The sequence below is a fragment of the Pan troglodytes genome, chromosome 7, assembly GCF_028858775.2.
Source record: "Pan troglodytes isolate AG18354 chromosome 7, NHGRI_mPanTro3-v2.0_pri, whole genome shotgun sequence".
Classification (NCBI taxonomy): domain Eukaryota; kingdom Metazoa; phylum Chordata; class Mammalia; order Primates; family Hominidae; genus Pan; species Pan troglodytes.
Window position 1 is genome coordinate 8335084 of NC_072405.2, and position 19333 is coordinate 8354416.

Below are 19333 nucleotides of genomic sequence, written 5' to 3' on the forward strand. Positions count from 1 at the left end.
TTGAATAATTTAAAGAAGTGGCTTCAATAGGTAAAAGGTGTTAAGATCTTTATTTTAATAAACTTTAGTTAAGGCAAAATACAAAATAAAAGATAAGAAACACTACATAGGTTAAAAATCCAATTAATCAGGAGCATAATAAGTATGAACTAATAAGCTTTTTACAACTAGCATTAAATTTCATAAAATAAAAAGGAGAAATTGACAAACCTACAATTATAGATTTCAGTGTATTTTCTCAGAAAAGGAATTGCTCAAGCAGACAAATTAGTGAGGATATAGAAGATTTGAAAAACACAATGACAAATGTAAATGATAAATATGTATTACCAAGTGTAGAATAAACACTCTTTTTAAGCATAACCCAAAGAGTAACAAAATCAATTACAAACATTTTGAAGAATAAATATGATGTAGCTACTCCCTCATAATGTAATGCAATTGAGTTAGAAATAATATAAACAAACATCCTCATATACTTGAAAATAATCAAATGTCAACAGAAAGCACTTGATATGGTTTGTCTGTGTCCCTACCCAAATCTCATCTTGAATTATAACTCCCACAATCCCCACATGTCATGGAAAGAGCATGTTGGGAGGTGATCAAATTATGGGGGTGGGTCTTTCCTGCTCTGTTGTCTTGATACTGAATAAGTCTCATGAGATCTGATGGTTTTAAAAATGGGAGTTTCCCTGTACAAGCTCTCTTCTCTTGTCTGCTGCCATGTGAGACATGCCCTTCATCTCCCACCATGATTGTGAGGCCTCCCCAGCTACATGGAACCATAAGTCCAATAAGTCTCTTTCTTTTGTAAATTGCCCAGTCTTGGGTATGTCTTTATCAGCAGCATGAAAATTGACTAATACAGTACTCTTCTCCATAATTCATAACTTAACAGTGCTGCAATGAATATTGTAAAATACTTGGAATTAATATAAAATGAACTTATATCAGTATTTGTAGGAAGACAGCTAAAATGCAACTTAGATTGCAACCTTAAAAGTTCATACATGTATTTATTGGAAAATGACAAGGAAAATAAAAATAAATGACTTACATAGCAAAATGAGCTAGAAAAAGAACAGAGTACGCTAAATAAAATAAGAGAAAGAAAATGATAAATATAAAATAAGAAATAATCAAAATAGAAAACAAAATGCTAGTTAGTTAAAAATAGACAATCTCTATCAAAACTCACCAAATCAGGAAATAAATTTAAAGCCTATTAGAAATATAATTTTTTGAAAAAATATAACACAATGAGCAATTTTATGATGTAGAATTTAAAAAGCTAGATAAAAAGGACAATTTGTCTAAAAAATAAAATTGAACAATTCAGTGAGAATGCAAATAAACTTATTACCAGTAAATAAATCCATAATTTTAAATAACTAGATCTCTCTTTCCTTGAGAGAGAGAGAGAGAAAGAGTGAGTGAGTATGTGCCAGGGAATACAAAAGAGGGGAAAGCTACTTGGCTAACATGAGAATGATATATTCTTGGTAACAAAACAGGCCAAGGACAGAATAAGAAAAGAAAATTATAGGTCAGATTGACTGCTGGGAACAGATGGAGAATATTAAATAAGACATTAGACATTTACAGGTACAGAAGTATGCATATGTATACCTAATAAATATGCATGTGCCCATACTTTTAACACAGTGATGGCTCTCAATCATGTAAGGTTTATCTCAGGAATGCAAGGATGGCTCAATGCCAGCAAATGTGTCAAGTGGAAGCTTTGCAGGCAGGAAGAGGCCATGTGGCGCATATCAGTGCATGTGCTGCACACCCACATGGGAGAGCCTTAAACAAAATCTGGCATGCACGGTCTACATCCAGCTGCTCACTCACCAGCTAGGTGACTCCCATGCACAGGACGTCCTCTCATGCCCTGCTTGGCTATCTAGGGTGAGCCATCCTTGTTTTCCTGAGGTTTGGGCATTTCTGTTGTTAAAAGATCAACTTAGGCACATTAAAATTCTGTGGAGTTTATTTGAACAGACAGCAGTTCATAAATTGGGCAGCACCAGACTGCAAGCAGTGTAGCAGTTATCTGAGGCTTCAGAGGTGAGACAGAAAATTTCATAAGTTGTTCCTGGAAACAAAACAAAACATGTTGGATTAGTTAGAAAAATCCCTACTTAGAGTTAATTGATAGTTTCTGATTGGTGGAGTCTCTACTTAGAGGTCAGTTGGCAGTTTCTGAATGGTAGAATTCCTACTTAGAGTTCAGCTGGTGCTTTCTGATTGGTAAGGGCTCTCGTTTCATTTCACCATTTACACGGGAGTTTGGTTTGCTTACATAGGAACTAAAAGTGCTGGGGCCATCCCAGCCCATTGGCCTCCGAATTAAACTTTTGTTAACACTGTAGTGGCTGCTGTCACTCACTGTGAGCTCATGGGGTCCAGGATTGTGTCTTGTTCATTGCTGTGGCTTCCATACTAAACAAAGTACAGGAGACATAAGAGATACAAAAGGCTAGGTTAACGTGCTGATGGTGTGTAAGCTGAAGATGACTTAGGGACATGGAACACTGCCCTTTTGTGAAACATTCTTACAATAACAACTTACAAGAACTAATCCTAAAGACAGTCATCCACAGCCACTGAGAGGAGGGGAGAAATGTGTTCCACTGCCCGGTGTCAGCACAGTTAAAATCAGCAGGGATGAGCCTGCAGCAGGCACATGGCACAACTCTCCAAGCAGACCTCTAGTCCCCGGCTTCAATCCTAGTGCTTTACATTTACACGTAGAGGATATTCAGTGCATGCTTCACACTGAGGCAGAAAAGCAGGGTTTTTATGTCCTTAAAAAAAATAAGCAGTATTCATCTGATTTGTCCAAGGTGATCTGGCCATTCATTGTGGAGTCAAGCCCATGCTCAGAACCCATTTTACCTTCATCATACATGGCCTTCTGCATAATTTTCAGATATGCACCTGAAAATATCATCCTGCAGAATGAAAGCAGACAGAAGGGGAGAGATGCATATATATATATACACACACATGTATGTGTGTGTGTATCTATATATATATGCACGTATGAACATAGAATTCATTTTTAGTGAGAATAATTATGTTACCGTGTGGTAAAATAAACCACTGCCGCAGCATTTTGCCTTTTAGGATAATTTTATGGCTCCTTAGGAGGTTTCAGCACTCACTTTAAAGGTGACATTCTCTGCAAAAATATTTTAATCCCTATATGTCACCAATGATCTGTGATTCCTTTGGTTAGATTTTAAATTAGATTCTACATAAGCATTCGAAATCCTCCTTGCTAAAAATAAGAAGAAAATAATAGTACAGATTAAATCTTAAGCGGCTTCATTGCTTTATAGAGGAACTTAGCCACATTTACGTTGCATTGCGAATGTGTGGCTGTTTTCTCAAATACAAGGAAGTCATGCTGATGTTTCTTCAAGGTCGGTTTGATCAAATCACATTAGGCAAAGGACTTTAAGCTGGTCTTCTAGCAGAAGAAGCCTGGAAAGATTGATGTTTGCAAAGCCTAGGTCTACAGGCCTTGTAGCTAAGGTGACTCAGACAAACCCCATTGCTTCTGGGCCTCAGAGGTTTTGTATTTAAAATGAAGATCAGACCGTGGATCTCACACAGTTGCCTATGACTGCTCTTCTATGAGATTGAGAGGAGTTTGTGACCTGCCTTTCATACTTTCTTGAAGAAAAATTAATCATTTTAAGTATTCTTTTCTATCACAGTTTTCTTCCACTCAGAAATAGCTTCAACCTGCAGATCCAAAAATAAGATGAACAGTTATTGAAACATCCTTTGTTAGTCTTTAAAAGACGACCCTGACACGTCTGACACATTAAATCAGGAATGGCACGGCAGCGTCTTTGATATCAGGCATTGGCAATAATGAATGAATAATGAAAAGAGCTGGTTTCCAATTCTGACTCGGCTGTTGACTGTCTCTGGGGTTCTGGGCAAGTCATTATCTTCTCTTTTACTTCAAGTCTCATATTTACAAGATGAGGCTAGCACTCATGCCCCTCTTACGGAAAGGAGCAAAGGAAATATTTGGACATAGAAACAAAAATGTGCCTGCAAACTGTAAAATGGGAAGCAAAGGCTACTACTATTATTTCCATTGTTACAACCCAGTGTACAGAGAACAGAAACACATGCGATTCAAATACAAGTCATTGAGCTGAAATGTCTTTCATGCCTGTTACAGGCCATTAGCAAAAGTTACATTTTGTGTCAATCTGACACGTCATTAGAATCATTATGTGTAAGTCCCGATTCAATGTTTTGTGATGTTTTTAAAGACTAAAACTCACTAAATGTAATGTTTAGTAATAGAGTAGGGGCTTTATTCATCTGGGTATTCATTGTGCTCCTTGACTGCACGTTTTATCCATGCTGACAACCTACTGGGCGTCAGCACTGTGCCAAGCTCAGTTCCGTCGGCTGACCAGGTAGACTGTACCCATGGGCAAAGGACAATGCATAGAAACAGCAGCAGAAAGAAGAAGAGAAAGGAGAAAGGAAGAGGCAGCCAGCTGCCTGGCGCTCAGCAGCCGTTCATGCACGAGTTCCCAGGCCAAAGGCAGCACTGGCCACATCCTCCCGTATAAGGAGTCAGCTGACCTATCACAGGCTCGCTGGCATGGTGAGGAGACCGGGGCTTGGTCCTTCCAGTGTAGCTTTCAGTCCGACTGCGGAGTGGCGGCACTGGCTCCCGGGCTTACTCTCCTTGGGCTATTGGGCAGCTTACTCAGCCTTCCTTTCTTTAGTTTGGTGTTTTCATTTGTAAAATGAAGACAGTGATGCGTGCATGACAGGGACTCTTCTGATGCCTTCATGTCGATGGCCACCAAGCCCTGAGAACCCTGCCGGCACCCAGCACCCCATGCCAGCCAGCACCGCTACGGCTGCCATCCATCGGGGCTGAACCCTGCCGGCACCCAGCACCCCATGCCAGCCAGCACCGCTACGGCTGCCATCCATCGGGGCTGAACCCTGCCGGCACCCAGCACCCCATGCCAGCCAGCACTGCTACAGGCTGCCATCCATCGGGGCTGAACCCTGCCGGTACCCAGCACCCCATGCCAGCCAGCACTGCTACAGGCTGCCATCCATCGGGGCTGAACCCCGGCGTTAGATCAGTCGGGGCTAGTTCCACTTCACACACTCATATGGAAACAAGTGTTTCTCTTTATGCTTTTTTGCCCCATATTTCATTGCTGTAAAAGCCAGTGGCCAAGATGAAGATTGCAGCATTTAAAAATTATTTATTGATTGGCTTTGCTTCCTCTACAAAAGGAGCTGCCAAATTTATTCTGAGAAACTGCTTTTATATTCAAGAAATTCTATGCACCTTAAAAAAATAATGGTAGAGGGGATGAAACATCCACTTAACTGAAAGAAGTTAGAGTCTGGGGATTAGCCCAACCAAGGAAGCCACAGTCCTGTCTAAACGTTTATTTGTCATTTTCCCATAAAGATTCATGGGGCATATTGTCTTGAAATTGCCACTGAAATTGTTGACTGGGGAGAAGAGACAAAAGAGATGGGCGAGGGAGTCAAGGGTGTGGAATTTATGAAACTTTGTCTTTTGTAGTTGTAGTTCTAGAAAGTCAAGGCCTTTTAAGTTAATTGTAAAAACACATTTGACATTTTCATAATGAAGGCACTGGCCCTGAGCTGTTCTCTTCTGCGTCTGTCATGTCGGCATGCTGTGAATTTGGCTGGTGAGATGCCAGGGCCTCTGGGGACCTCCATGACCTGCCAGCATGCAGGTTAAGGGTGATTCCCACGATCGTGTGTTTGAATTAAACCAGGTTCAGCGGGAGTCGCCTGGTCCAGACACACTGGACCCCGGTGACTTGGGTCCTGACACAGACTGGCCGAGCTGGGGGCGTCCCCACAGACCCAGAGACCCTGGGAATGGCGAGCATCGAGGCGCGGAGTTGCATGGAAGACCCAGGGCCAGCTGTGCTGCTGACTGCTCCAGGACCCACAGGCGGCTGGACCTCCATGGAGGTGACCCCCACAGTCTGCTCTCCTCATGATTCTGCCAAGTTTTAGTCCCAGGGCACTTAACACAGGCTTTGGGACTCCCTGGCCGAGCCACATGTCCCCAATGTGTGGGTGGCAGTCAGCAGGGGAGGAAGCCCCCACCATGAGCCCAAAGCCCCTCCAGGAAGGTGCAGGACTTGGGTTCCATGAACTCTTGAAGGAGCTCACCTTGAAAATAAGTCACTGAAGATGCTTCCTGTGCCTCTGGCAACAGAACCCATCCAGCTCTCTGCTCTACATGTTCCGAAACAACCGCTGTACTGGTCCAGCTGTGGCCGTCGGGGGCATCCAGTCCTAGGAGTGCATGGCCTACGTGTAGCACAAACAGGAGGGGCTGGTCCTGCCAGGCACCCACTGCGGTGGCCAGGACCAAGCACCCGAACCACGTGGTTTAGAAAGGTCTTTTTGCAAAAGTGCTTGCTGCTGAGCCCATGAGGCTGCTGTGGTGTGCAAGTGTACAGATGGTGCTGTCTGGTGAGCCCACCCGAGTAGGTCCTCGAGCTGGATGACACATTTGAAGAATAGTCCTAATCAATAAGGTGCACAGTCGGACACTGGGCAGCCAACGCAGCTGACCGACTGACTTGGAATTTTTTCTGCATCCACAAACACACATTTGGCAAACCACTGAACACTGGTTAGGTGCCTGGAGTTTTGCTAGACACTGAAGATAAATACACAGATGAGGCAAAACTGGCTTTTTTTTTTTTGCTAGGAGAGTTCAGATATTGTGTTGACAGCTGAGGAGGTCATATTTGTAGGAATCCAAATTTTTATTAAATGGTATAAACCTCTGCTTATTTGTTCTAAATTTCTCCATGATGCACATGGAATCCAGTGCTGTCTGTGGTCCCTGGGGTCCTTACACTCTCAGAAACCGAGAATAACACCTCTTTGCAAACCACAAGCCAAGATTCTTTATGTAAATGTTATTGGAGAGAAAGAAGGGACATGGGCATCTCACTAAGCCTCTCCATGCCCTGCAAGAAAGTGTTTTTGTGAAGTCCCAGAAATGGCACTGAATGAGGCTCTGTGCTGTGGGCGTGGCTGCTCTGCAGATGGTGCATGGAGAGGTGGCCGCAGGGCTGAGGGTTTCGCATTGGAGGATTAATATGACCGTCAGCAGCTCAGCCGCTCTCTCTTTCTGGGTGGGTTTCATCTTGGTAAACGTGGATTCTCAGACTGGCCCTGAGGAAATCTCGTTCCGTTTTCCTGCAGATTATCTGAGTCTGCAGAGATGGGGTCCTTGAGTGACCCAGGAGGCTGACAGGAGACACCAGGTGGAAGAGCCATGTGGGAAGTAGCCTCACGTGCAGACAGCAAGCACTCCACCTGCCTGGCCCATCTCCTGTGTAAGAGAGAGCCCTTAGCATCCTGCCACACCCACCACTGGGTCACTGAGATGCCGCCCGGGAGTGTTGGCATTTTGGGTTTTGGGTTTTTTTTGAGACAGGGTCTCACTCTGTTTCCCAGGCTGGAGGGCAGTGGTGCAATCTTGGCTCACTGCAGCCTCAACCTCCTGGGCTCAAGCAATCCTCCCACTTCACCTTCCCGAGTAGCTGGGACTACAGGCGTGCGCCACCACACCAGGCTAATTTTTGTGTTTTAGTAGAGATGGGGTGTCACTATGTTGCCCTGGCTGGTCTCGAACTCCAGACTCAGGCAATCTTCCAGCCTTTGTCTTCCAAAGTGCTGGGATTACAGGCTTGAGCCACTGTGCCCGGCTGTCACTGGCATTTTGAGAAACAGAAAATGGTCGGTGAACATGAGTAACATGCATTATCGTTCCTTCCTCCTCCCTTCCTCCTTCCTCCCCTCCCTCCCCCATGGTATCATCATCCTTCTTATCACTGGGCTTTGATGCAGGAATGGGCGTGCCTGGTCTGCATGTCACATGCCTCTGGCCCTGGACTCTTGATCTTGTGGATCCAGATGTACAATACTCAGTACTCTGTGTTATTCTTCCTAAAACTTGAGCTTTGCCAACATTTCAATGGTCACTTTGGCTCCGCCATCCTTATTGCTCCTGGAAGCTTAGGGACCCAGGGCCCTTCCAACCTACTCGGGCCTACTGTGTCCTCTTGTATTTTGTGAACAAGCACAGTTTGGGGATATTTGGGTTTAAGCCCCAGATCTTCCACATTAGCTGTGTGACTTGAGCAGCTTTTGTAGATTTTGGGGTGGTAGTGGAATGAGGGCAACAAAGCCTTTTTGTAAGAATAAATGTGAGTTAAGTGCCATCCATTGGAAGCAGGCAAGGGCTTTATAACCTCCAACACCAGCGCTTTGACTACATCACGCACCGCACACGGGTGTTTCAGTCAAAGACAAACTGCAGGTGCAGCGGTGGCCCTGTAAGATTATCATCAGCTGGAAGACTCCTACTGTCCAGTGACCTCATAGCCGTCACAATGCATGACTCACGTGTGACTTACCCTGGTAGAGAAACCCCCTGTGCAGCCACCGTATGGAAGTGTAGCCGTAGAGGGATGCGCAGTGCATCTTGTGATGGTGCTGACAGACGACCATGTTGCTGGTTTATGCATCTGGGATACTGTACGTTTCATTATTATTTTAGAGTGCGCTCCTTCTGCTTGTGGAAAACCATTATCTGTAAAGAGCCCTGGGCCAGTCCTTCAGGAGGTGTCCGGAAGAAGGCACTGTGGTCGTAGGCGATGGCGGCTCCACGTCTGTCACCGCCACTGCCCCTTAAGTCCTAACACTGGGACAGGAAGTGAAGCTGGAAGATGGTGATATCGACAGTCCTGACCCTGCGCAGGTAGAGGCTGATGTGTTTTTGGGTCTTAGTGCTTAACAAGAGAGTTTAAAAAGTAAATTTAAAAATTAAAGATTAAAAATAGTAAAAGGGTTATAGAATAAGAATATAAAGAAAAATATTTGTACAGCTGTACAATGCGTTTGTGTTTTAAGCTCAGCCTTACAAGAGAGTCAAACAGTTTTAAAAATAACATTTATAAAGTACAAGAGTTACAGTATGTGTATGAGTCCGGGTTCTCTAGAGGGACAGGACTAATAGGATAGGTGTATATATGAAAGGGAGTTTATTGAGGAGAATTGACTCACAACCACAAGGTGAACTCCCACTACAAGCCGTCTGCAAGCTGAGGAACCAGGAAGCCAGTCCGAGGCCCAAAACCTCAAGAGCAGGGAAGCCGGCAGTGCAGCCTTCAGTCTGTGGCCAAAGGCCTGAGAGCCCCGGGCAAACCACTGGTGTGAGTCCAAGAGTCCAAAAGCTGAAGAACTTGGAGTCTGATGTTCAAGGGCAGGAGGCATCCAGCATGGGAGAAACATGGAGGCCGGAAGACTCAGTCAGTCCAGTCCTTCCACCTTCCTCTGCCTGCTTTTATCCTAGCCGTGCTGGCAGCCGAATAGATGGTGCCCACCCAGACTGAGGGTGGGTCTGCCTCTCCCAGCCCACTGACTCCAGTGTTAATCTCCTTTGGCAACACCCTCACAGACAACCCAGGACAATACTTTGCATCCTTCAATCCAATCAGGTTGACACTCCATATCAACCATCACAGTATGCTAAGGTTAACTTATTATTGAGGAATGAAAAGTATTTTTTGAAAATTGAATGTAGCCCAAGTTTGCAGTGTGTGTAGAGTCTACAGTAGGATACAGTGATGTCTCGGGCCCCGCATTCACTCCCCACTCACCCATTCACCCACCCACTTACCCATTCACCCACCCACTCACCCATTCACCCACCCACTCACCCGCTCACCCAGAGCAGCTTCCCGTTCTGCAAGCTCCATTCATGGTGAGTGCCCTGTGCAGACGTACCATTTTTAACCTTTTGTACCATATTTTTACTGTAGCTTTTCTATGTGGAGACATGTTGAGATACACAACTTCTTACCCCTGTGTTACAGTTTTCTACAGTCTTCAGTGCAGTCACACGCTGTACAGGTGCAGCCTGGGAGCAGGAGGCCTATGCCGTTCGGCCCAGGCGTGTAGGGGCGACGCCATCCGGGTCTGCGTTCAGCCGAGGCGCGTAAGGGTGACGCCATCCAGGTCTGCGTTCAGTCCAGGCACGTAAGGGTGACGCCATCCAGGTCTCCGTTCAGCCCAGGCATGCAGGCGCGACGCCATACGGGTTTGTATCAGTGCGCTCCACAATGCTCACACAACCACGAGGCCACCTTACGTTTCTCTGAATGTGCCGCCTCATTAAGTGGCACATGACTGTACTTATTACTTCTAATGATGGAACGTAGAACCCCACTGGTTTGTAGCGTAAGACGATGTTTTTGGTGAAGCACTGTTTTACCAAATTTCTGAGCAGGTTCTGACATTGACCTAACCTCCTGGAACACCTTAGTTCACGTGGATGGATGGATCAGAGCACACAGAACGCTATCTGAGTGGTGAATTAATTCCTTTTGTGATTCCTAATTGTGTGAGGAAAAGTTATTTCCCCTCCATCAGATTTTTTTCTGTAAATATGCATCAGTTTATACATTAAAAATAAATATCACTGGCCGGTGGCTCATGCCTGTAATCCCAGCACTTTGGGAGGCCCAGGCAGGTGGATCATTTGAGGTCAGGGGTTCGAGACTAGCCTGACCAACATTGTGAAACCCCGTCTCTACTAAAAATACAAAAAAAAAAAAAAATTAGCCTGGCGTGGTGTCATGTGCCTGTAATCCCAGCTACTCGGGAGGCTGAGCCAGGAGAATTGCTTGAACCCTGGAGATGGAGGTTGCAGTGAACCGAGATTGCACCACTGCACTCCAGCCTGGGCGACAAGAGCAAAACTCCATCTCAAAAAAATAAAATGAATAAAATAAAAACCAAAGTAGGAAAAAAGGCCTAAGTTAAAATTTTATATAGAGGATTTCTCGAGTTTTGGGCTGTTTTCACTTCAGAAACACCTGCTGGTCCCCAGAAGTCAGTACTCCTGTCTCAGGAAGTGCCGGAGGAAGTGCTCCCATCGTGTGGGTGTGGTTACGAGGGGCAACCAGCGCTAGCCACCTGGTTCTTTTAAAATGCATTTTAAATAGAGTGTGTCTCAGACTTTGAAGTCTTTCCCCATCCCAGTTTCCTCTCCCACCTATTCCTGTCGTGGATATGAGGAAGGGTAAGGGGTCTTTCCATTACTGAGAATTAAAACCAGAAGACCAGTTACAGTTAGCGTTTTGGTCTTAAATCTCATCAGATTCGCTGCTTAGGAGGCCATTTTAGTGCGTTGCTAAGGGAGTTTTTCCAAAGAATAAAATTGCTAATTTAACTTAACAGTAACAAGGCCCAAAGAGCTGTGGCTTGTTAAAAAAAAAACCCACCATACGTATGTAAGTGGTGACTCACCACTAGCTTTTGACTAAGTAATTTTTTTCTTTTCAAAAGAATGACTGATATCGAAAATATTTTAGTGAAACTAGCAGTGAGGAAAGAACCGAGAACTATTTTATACATGGAGAAAAAGCCGGGCAACACTTGCCAGAGTTTTCTCCTCCAAGGGCAGGATTTGATCTATCACAATACACACTTCATCAGAAAATCACTTCCGCATGCACAGACTGTGATAACAACGAAATTCTTAGAATGGAGGCAGCAGCAGGTTCTAAAGATATGTTGCTGGTTGCTATGGAAACTGCCATCCACAAATGTTTCCTGAGCAGAATCTGGTTGGAAGTGGAATGGGCTGTAATACCAATATCGTAATATTCACCTTCTCCCTCATTTTTTTACTAGAAAAAAGCATGTTCACAATTGTGAAGCATGAAAATAGGAACATTTTGTTAAAATAAGATTGGCCACTTTATAATAGCTTCTTATGAAGAAACAAAGCTTATGTTTTATGAAGCTTATGAAGAAACAAAGCTTCAATGTAGAGTCAGACGAGTGTAAATGGGAGAGGAGAGAACGCACATGCTGGGCTGAGAAAGTGGTGACTTTATCCTCCGTAATGATTTATGGAGCCACGTGGAGCGTTAAGTGCTGAGAATTTAAGAAAATGAATGAAAAGCATAGTCCGCCCAGCCCCTCCCCTCCAGAGGCAGGAGCATGGTCACAGGCGCCAGGACTGAACAGCACGTGGCAGCCGGGTTCTGATGGAAGAGGGAAGGGAAGGAGGGACAGACGCTGTGGGGGTTTCAGGAGGAAGCTTCGCGCTGTCTGTGGGAGCTAGAGATGGATAATGACAGCACAGTCATTGCCACGGTCCTGCCGTGTACCCTGTGCCCTCCGGAACCTCTGCGTGTCCTCTCTAGTTCCTCACGGGAGCCCACGCAGCAGGGCCTGCTGCCCAGCCTTGCTGACCAGGGCTCCAGGGCTCAGCCCTGTCATCAGAGGCCCACAGTGGCTATGTTGCTGAGCTGAGATCCTAACGTGGGCCTCGCTCAGTCCCACGGCAACACGGTCTCCAGTCACTTTCCTACCTTTTTTCCTAGACAAATAGAACGTTGCAGGCAGAAGGACGGAGTGCGCAGAGAGACAGGGTCTCGAAACTGAAACGGCAACGTGAGCAGTATGTCTCCTGCTCACCTTCTTCCCGCCATCCCCTAGGCTGCTTTGGATGAGCCACATGTGCCCACCCTCTCCCCACCATCCCCCAGGCTGCTTCCGATGAGCCACGTGTGCACACAGGGCCTGGCATTTGAGGGCAGAGATGTTGCATAGTGAGGTGCTTGCTCTGGAGGCCTCTTGTGTGAAGAGACATGAGACCGTTGATGGGCTGAATGTCCTCATCCCTAGACAATGACTGTGAACGGAGTTTTTATGAAGGTCACAGTATATTTTGATATTTGAGCACCTATGATGTGCAAGTCGCCAGAGCCACACTCTAGTACGTGATAGAGTGAGGATGCAAAGATAGAAATGTGGTTTAAAGACTCTTCTCAACCTCTGAGCTCAGCTACCTCTCAGGTCCCATTATTCTAGAAAGCAGAAATGTGAGATTTTACTCCTCTTCATTTTAAGAAGAAAAAAAGGAAGTCTGTTAAAGTAAGGGGAGAAAAGACCCTGATACAACTTCCACCAAATATAAAACAGACATAGCCCTAAATTGTGGTATAAATCAGGTATCTATTTTGAGTTCAAGTTCTCCTTTAGCATACTTTTAAATTCAGGGTGTTACAGTTTGTTGAATTTAACATTAAAATGGACTCACGTGGGAAATGGAGTCAATATTTTATACATTGCATTTTGCATTACATTTCAAAAGTGAATGTAAATATACAGGTGTAAAACCAGCTGGATGGCACACAGGCACTCCGCTGTGAGTGTGCGACCCACCCTGCTCGAATGCAGAGAAACACTAGAAGCTCTTGACCCAGCAGAGAGAAAACCCAGAGAGTCTGAGTGGAATCTGTTAGCCGTGCAAATGTTACACAATGCACATTTGCTATGACACAAATCTAAGACTAAAGGGGGAAAACAGCAGAAATTTTAGAAGACTCATGGGCTCTCCTGAATAAAAATCCTGCTAAACTAGTGACCGGCTGAGCGTGGATTGTCGGGTGAGCCGCCCTCTGGGTCCTGAAGGGCCCTTGGTGTCTCTTTACAGAGAAGCAACCCCGACATTGGTGGAGGCAAGCGCTCGTGGCAGATGAACCTGCAGATGAGGCTGGGCACTGCCCAGCTTATGAGGACAAATGGCTCTTTTTATATTCCAGCAACCACGGAACTCTCTGGAGTGCCCAGGGCTGTTTTAGGACATCCTAAACTGCTACTTTCATGCCAAGTTTGGAGGACTGTCTTCTGAAATATCTTTTATAAAAACAAATTTAATGCAAAAGCACATAAGTCTACATGAAACCCTCCCAGCCCGGGTTTTCCATCCAAATGGTAGGGGCCTACATAGAAAAATGAAACATTTGTGGTTGTGTTTTCAAGGCAGAAAAGATGCTGAAGGGAAAAGTCTATGTTCGAAACATAATCCCAGAATAAAAAGCTCCAAGAAATGCAGTTTTGAGGAAGTATTATCTAAACAAAGAGATGTATTAATATAATTGATGTGCAATATTTATTCAGTGTTAATCTTTTCATTAAAATGCATCCTGAGTTTTCATAAATTCTGGCAGATTTAATTATGTATATACTGTTTATTGTTTTATTTTAAAATTGCATAAATTACGTTACTTACGTCTGTGCTTCTTAAATAATAGAAATGTCTTCACGCCCCTACTTTTGTTAATTGTTCACTGTTTCTGAGAGCGATTAACCTAAGGCCCCATTTAAAGTAGAACTTGGCCAGGCATGGTGGCTCACTCCTGTAATCACAGCACTTTGGGAGGCCGAGGTGGGCAGATCACAAGGTCAAGAGATCAAGACCATCCTGGCAAACATGGTGAAACCCCGTCTCTACTAAAAGTCCAAAAATTAGCCGGGCGTGTTGGTGGGCACCTGTGGTCCCAGCTACTCAGGAGGCTGAGGCAGGAGAATCGCTTGAGCCCAGGAGGTGGAGGTTGCAGTGAGCCGAGATCACACCACTGTACTCCAGCCTGGGCAACATAGACTCCATCTCAAAAAAAAAAAAAAAAAAGTAAAACTCATATTTAGCATCACTGTTGGATGTGAAATTTGCCCTCTCAGCTTGTGAGAGTGGGCTTTCAACAGCTTGACCAGTTTTTTTTTTTTTAATTTAATTTAATTTAAAGTTCTGGGATGTGCAGGACATGCAGGTTTGTTACGTAGGTAAACATGCTCCACAGGGTTGCTGCACCTATCAGTGTGGTCCATATACACTATGGAATACTATGCGGCCATGAAAAGGGACAAGATCATGTATTTTGCAGGGACAGGGATGGAGCTGGAAACCATGATCCTCAGCAAACTAACACAGGAAGAGCGTGACCAGTTTCTAAGGGGAACTGTGCACACAGACCCAGAGGGCACCTTACTAAACTCAGGAGCAACAGAGTGAGCATGTGTCTCCTCTGACCTGGCCAGGAGACAGATCCAGGCATAGACCCTCCGGGCTGCTGTGGGTTCAGCCACTGGAGGAGACGGATCCGGGCATAGACCCGCCAGGCTGCTGGGGGTTCAGCCACTGGGGGAGACGGATCCAGGCATAGACCCGCCAGGCTGCTGTGGGTTCAGCCACTGGAGAAGGAGATGGATCCAGGCATAGACCTGCCAGGCTGCTGATGGGTTCAGCCACTGGGGGAGACGGATCCAGGCATAGACCCGCCAGGCTGCTGTGGGTTCAGCCACTGGAGAAGGAGATGGATCCAGGCATAGACCTGCCAGGCTGCTGGGGGTTCAGCCACTGGGGGAGATGGATCCGGGCATAGACCCTCCAGGCTGCTGTGGGTTCAGCCACTGGGATTGTCCTGTAAACCACAGGATCCTGAGTCTAGCTATTTGTATCACATAAATGTGCTTACATCTTTTTCCATAAATATGAGTTGTGAAAGCAAGCAAAACTTATTTGCTTACGTACTTATGGAAGCTCTTGTAGTTAAGATTTTAAAATTAACTTTATCATTCTTTTAACATTTAGTGCATTTCTCTTTGTTAGACAACCCTTAGTTACATTATCATTTTAATACTGCAAATACATGGAAAGTATGTAGTTAAAAAAACATGAAAAGTTTTATGTTATGAAAGTCATAATCATTACAGAAAAACTTAGAAAACATAGATCAACATGAAAAGATATTGACATATAATCCCACCGCCCAGCCTTCCCTCCACCGCCCACAGATAATCGCGGGTAACATTTGGATGTTAATACTTCCAGCCTTCCCTCCAGCGGCTGTACATGGGTTTATTTCTACCAGTTTCACTTAATGCTTCATGAATATATTCTCACATCCCTCAGTCTTCTCCTGCAAGAGAGGGGTAGCGTGGTGTATTCGTCTGTTCTCACCCTGCTAATAAAGACAAACCTGAGACTGGGTAATTTATAGAGGAAAGAGGTTTAATGGACTCACAGTTCCACACGGCTGGGGAGGCCTCACGATCACGGCAGAAGGTGAATGAGCAGCAAAGTCACATCTTACATGGTGGCAGAGAAGACGGCTTGTGCAGGGGAACTGCCCTTTATAAAATCATCAAATCTCATGAGACTTACTACCATGAGAAGAGTATGGGGGAAACTGCCCTCTTGATTCAATTATCTCCACCTGGCCCCACCCTTGACACGTGGGGATTATTACAATTCAAGATGAGATTTGGGCAGGGACACAGCCAAACCATGTCTCATGGCTAAAATGTTGAGGGTGAGTGACTTGGAAGTGGTACTGATAAAAAACAAAAGCCTTCATTGATTAAAAGCAATAACTTTAGCTCTATAACAAGACAGAGCTGTGACTTAAGCTTTCTAGGACTGTCAGAAGCATGCCAATTATGAGTTTTCCAGTGTTCATGATCATTGTACTCATGCTGAATATGTGGATGGAGGAGAAAAACCATGCTCCCCCTACACTTCCCTCTACCTTAAGCTCCAGTGCTTTTTGTCTCTCTCCGTTGCCCAGGCTGGAGTGCAGTGGCGCCATCATAGCTCACTACAGCCTTGAACTCCTGGCCTCAAGCGATCTTCTTGCCTTGGCCTCCCACAGCTCTGGGATTATAGGCATGAGTCACTGCACCCGTCTCAATATCATCATCTTCAATACTATGGCTGAAATATAATTTGCTTAACCAACTCCATATTAATGGGCACTTACATGGTATTAGAGTTTTTAACTGTTAACAACACTACCAAGGACTCAAATTGCTACTGAAAAGGGACATTGTGGCTTTCTTCATTTCTGGAGATCAGTGTCTACAATTTTTCCATATTTAAGGCCTTCCCTAACCTTGTTTTGTTTGATGTCTTTCATCTGCCTTCATTTGCATGGTGGGTCTTTGCATTTCTTATGGAATTTTTTAAGAGAGAAAGAGACAGTGTGCCTGATCCTTCAAAGAGCACATTGACAATGCTCCGTGATTCCGAGAACCCTCCCTCCACCTCCTTCTCCATCATCCCTCTTTCATGGTCTTCTTTCCCCATTTCCAGGTTGATGGTCCCATGATTTTGACTCAGTGTCACCATCTGCAGTCCCCTTTCTCCCCTGCTTACTCCTGTAGTAGGCATAGTAGGCATTTCATGATCATGCCTTGAGCCAGGTCATTCTTTTTTTTTTTTTTTTTTTTTTTTGAGACGTAGTTTCACTCTTGTCACTCAGGCTGGAGTGCAGTGGCGTGATCTCGGCTGACTGCAACCACCGTCTTCCAATTCAAGCAATTCTACTACCTCCCGAGTAGCTGGGATTATAGGCGTGTGCCCCATGCCCAGCTAATTTTTGTATTTTTAGTAGAGACAGGGTTTCACCGTGTTAGCCAGGATGATCTTGATCTCTTGACCTCGTCATCCACCCACCTCGGCCTCCCAAAGTGCTGGGATTACAGGCATGAGTCACCACGGCCAGCCAGATCATTCTTTTTTTTTTTTTAATTATTATTATACTCTAAGTTTTAGGGTACATGTGTACAATGTGCAGGTTTGTTGTATATGTATACATGTGCCATGCTGCTGTGCTGCACCCATTAACTCGTCATTTAGCATTAGATATATCTCTTAATGCTATCCCTCCCCCTCCCCCCACCCCACAACAGTCCCCAGAGTGTGATGTTCCCCTTCCTGCGTCCAAGTCTTCTAATTTGTTCAATTCCCACCTATGGGTGAGAGCATGCGGTGTTTGGTTTTTTGTCCTTGCAATAATTTGCTGAGAATGGTGGTTTCCAGTTTCATCCATGTCCCTACAAAGGACATGAACTCTTCATTTTTTATGGCTGTATAGTATTCCATGGTGTATATGTGCCACATTTTCTTAATCCAGTCTATCGTTGTTGGACATTTGGGTTGGTTCCAAGTCTTTGCTATTGTGAATAGTGCCGCAATAAACACACGCGTGCATGTGTCTTTATAGCAGCATGATTTATAATCCTTTGGGTATATACCCAGTAATGGGATGGCTGGGTCAAATGGTATTTCTAGTTCTAGATCCCTGAGGAATGGCCACACTGACTTCCACAATGGTTGAACTAGTTTACAGTCCCACTAACAGTGTAAAAGTGTTCCTATTTCTCCACATCCTCTCCAGCACCTGTTGTTTCCTGACTTTTTAATGATTGCCATTCTAACTGGTGTGAGATGGTATCTCACTGTGGTTTTGATTTGCATTTCTCTGATGGCCAGTGATGATGAGCATATTTTCATGTGTTTTTTGGCTGCATAAATGTCTTCTTTTGAGAAGTGTCTGTTCATATCATTCACCAACTTTTTGATGGGGTCGTTTGCTTTTTTTCTTGTAAATTTGTTTGAGTTCATTGTAGATTCTGGATATTAGCCCTTTGTCAGATGAGTAGGTTGCAAAAATTTTCTCCCATTTTGTAGGTTGCCTGTTCACTCTGATGGTAGTTTCTTTTGCTGTGCAGAAGCTCTTGAGTTTAATTAGATCCCATTTGTCAATTTTGGCTTTTGTTGCCCTTGCTTTTTGTGTTTTAGACATGAAGTCCTTGCCCATGCCTATGTCCTGAATGGTATTGCCTAGGTTTTCATCTAGGGTTTTTATGGTTTTAGGTCTAACATGTAAGTCTTTAATCGATCTTGAATTAATTTTTGTATAAGGTGTAAGGAAGAGATCCAGTTTCAACTTTCTACATATGGCTAGCCAGTTTTCCCAGCACCATTTATTAAATAGGGAATCCTTTCCCCATTGCTTATTTTTGTCAGGTTTGTCAAAGATCAGATGGTTGTAGATATGTGGCATTATTTCTGAGGGCTCTGTTCTGTTCCATTGATCTATAGCTCTGTTTTGGTACCAGTACCATGCTGTTTTGGTTACTGTAGCCTTGTAGTATAGTTTGAAGTCAGGTAGTGTGATGCCTCCAGCTTTGTTCTTTTGGCTTAGGATTGACTTGGCGATGTGGGCTCTTTTTTGGTTCCATATGAACTTTAAAGTAGTTTTTTCCAATTCTGTGAAGAAAGTCATTGGTAGCTTGATGGGAATGGCATTGAATGTATAAATTACCTTGGGCAGTATGGCCATTTTCACAATATTGATTCTTCCTACCGATGATCATGGAATGTTGTTTCATTTCTTTGTATCCTCTTTTATTTCATTGAGCAGTGGTTTTTAGTTCTCATTAAAGAGGTCATTCACATCCCTTGTAATTTGGATTCCTAGGTAGTTTATTCTCTTTGAAGCAATTATGAATGGGAGTTCGCTCATGATTTGGCTCTCTGTTTGTCTGTTATTGGTGTATAAGAATGCTTGTGATTTTTGTACATTGATTTTGTATCCTGAGACTTTGCTGA

General features: G+C 44.4%; 1 protein-coding gene and 1 long non-coding RNA gene across 28 annotated transcripts in view; one reads left to right on the forward strand and one right to left on the reverse strand.

Moving 5' to 3' along the window:
* Positions 1-19333, forward strand: part of DLGAP2 (DLG associated protein 2) — a 1020080-nt gene that overhangs the window by 721491 nt on the left and 279256 nt on the right. The gene's annotated exons all lie outside the window — the stretch shown is intronic.
* Positions 1982-11558, reverse strand: LOC129135629 (uncharacterized). Its single transcript, XR_010159152.1, has 3 exons — positions 9944-11558; positions 2399-2451; positions 1982-2104 (listed from the first exon to the last, which is right to left on the reverse strand). It is a non-coding gene; the product is annotated as an uncharacterized LOC129135629 (long non-coding RNA).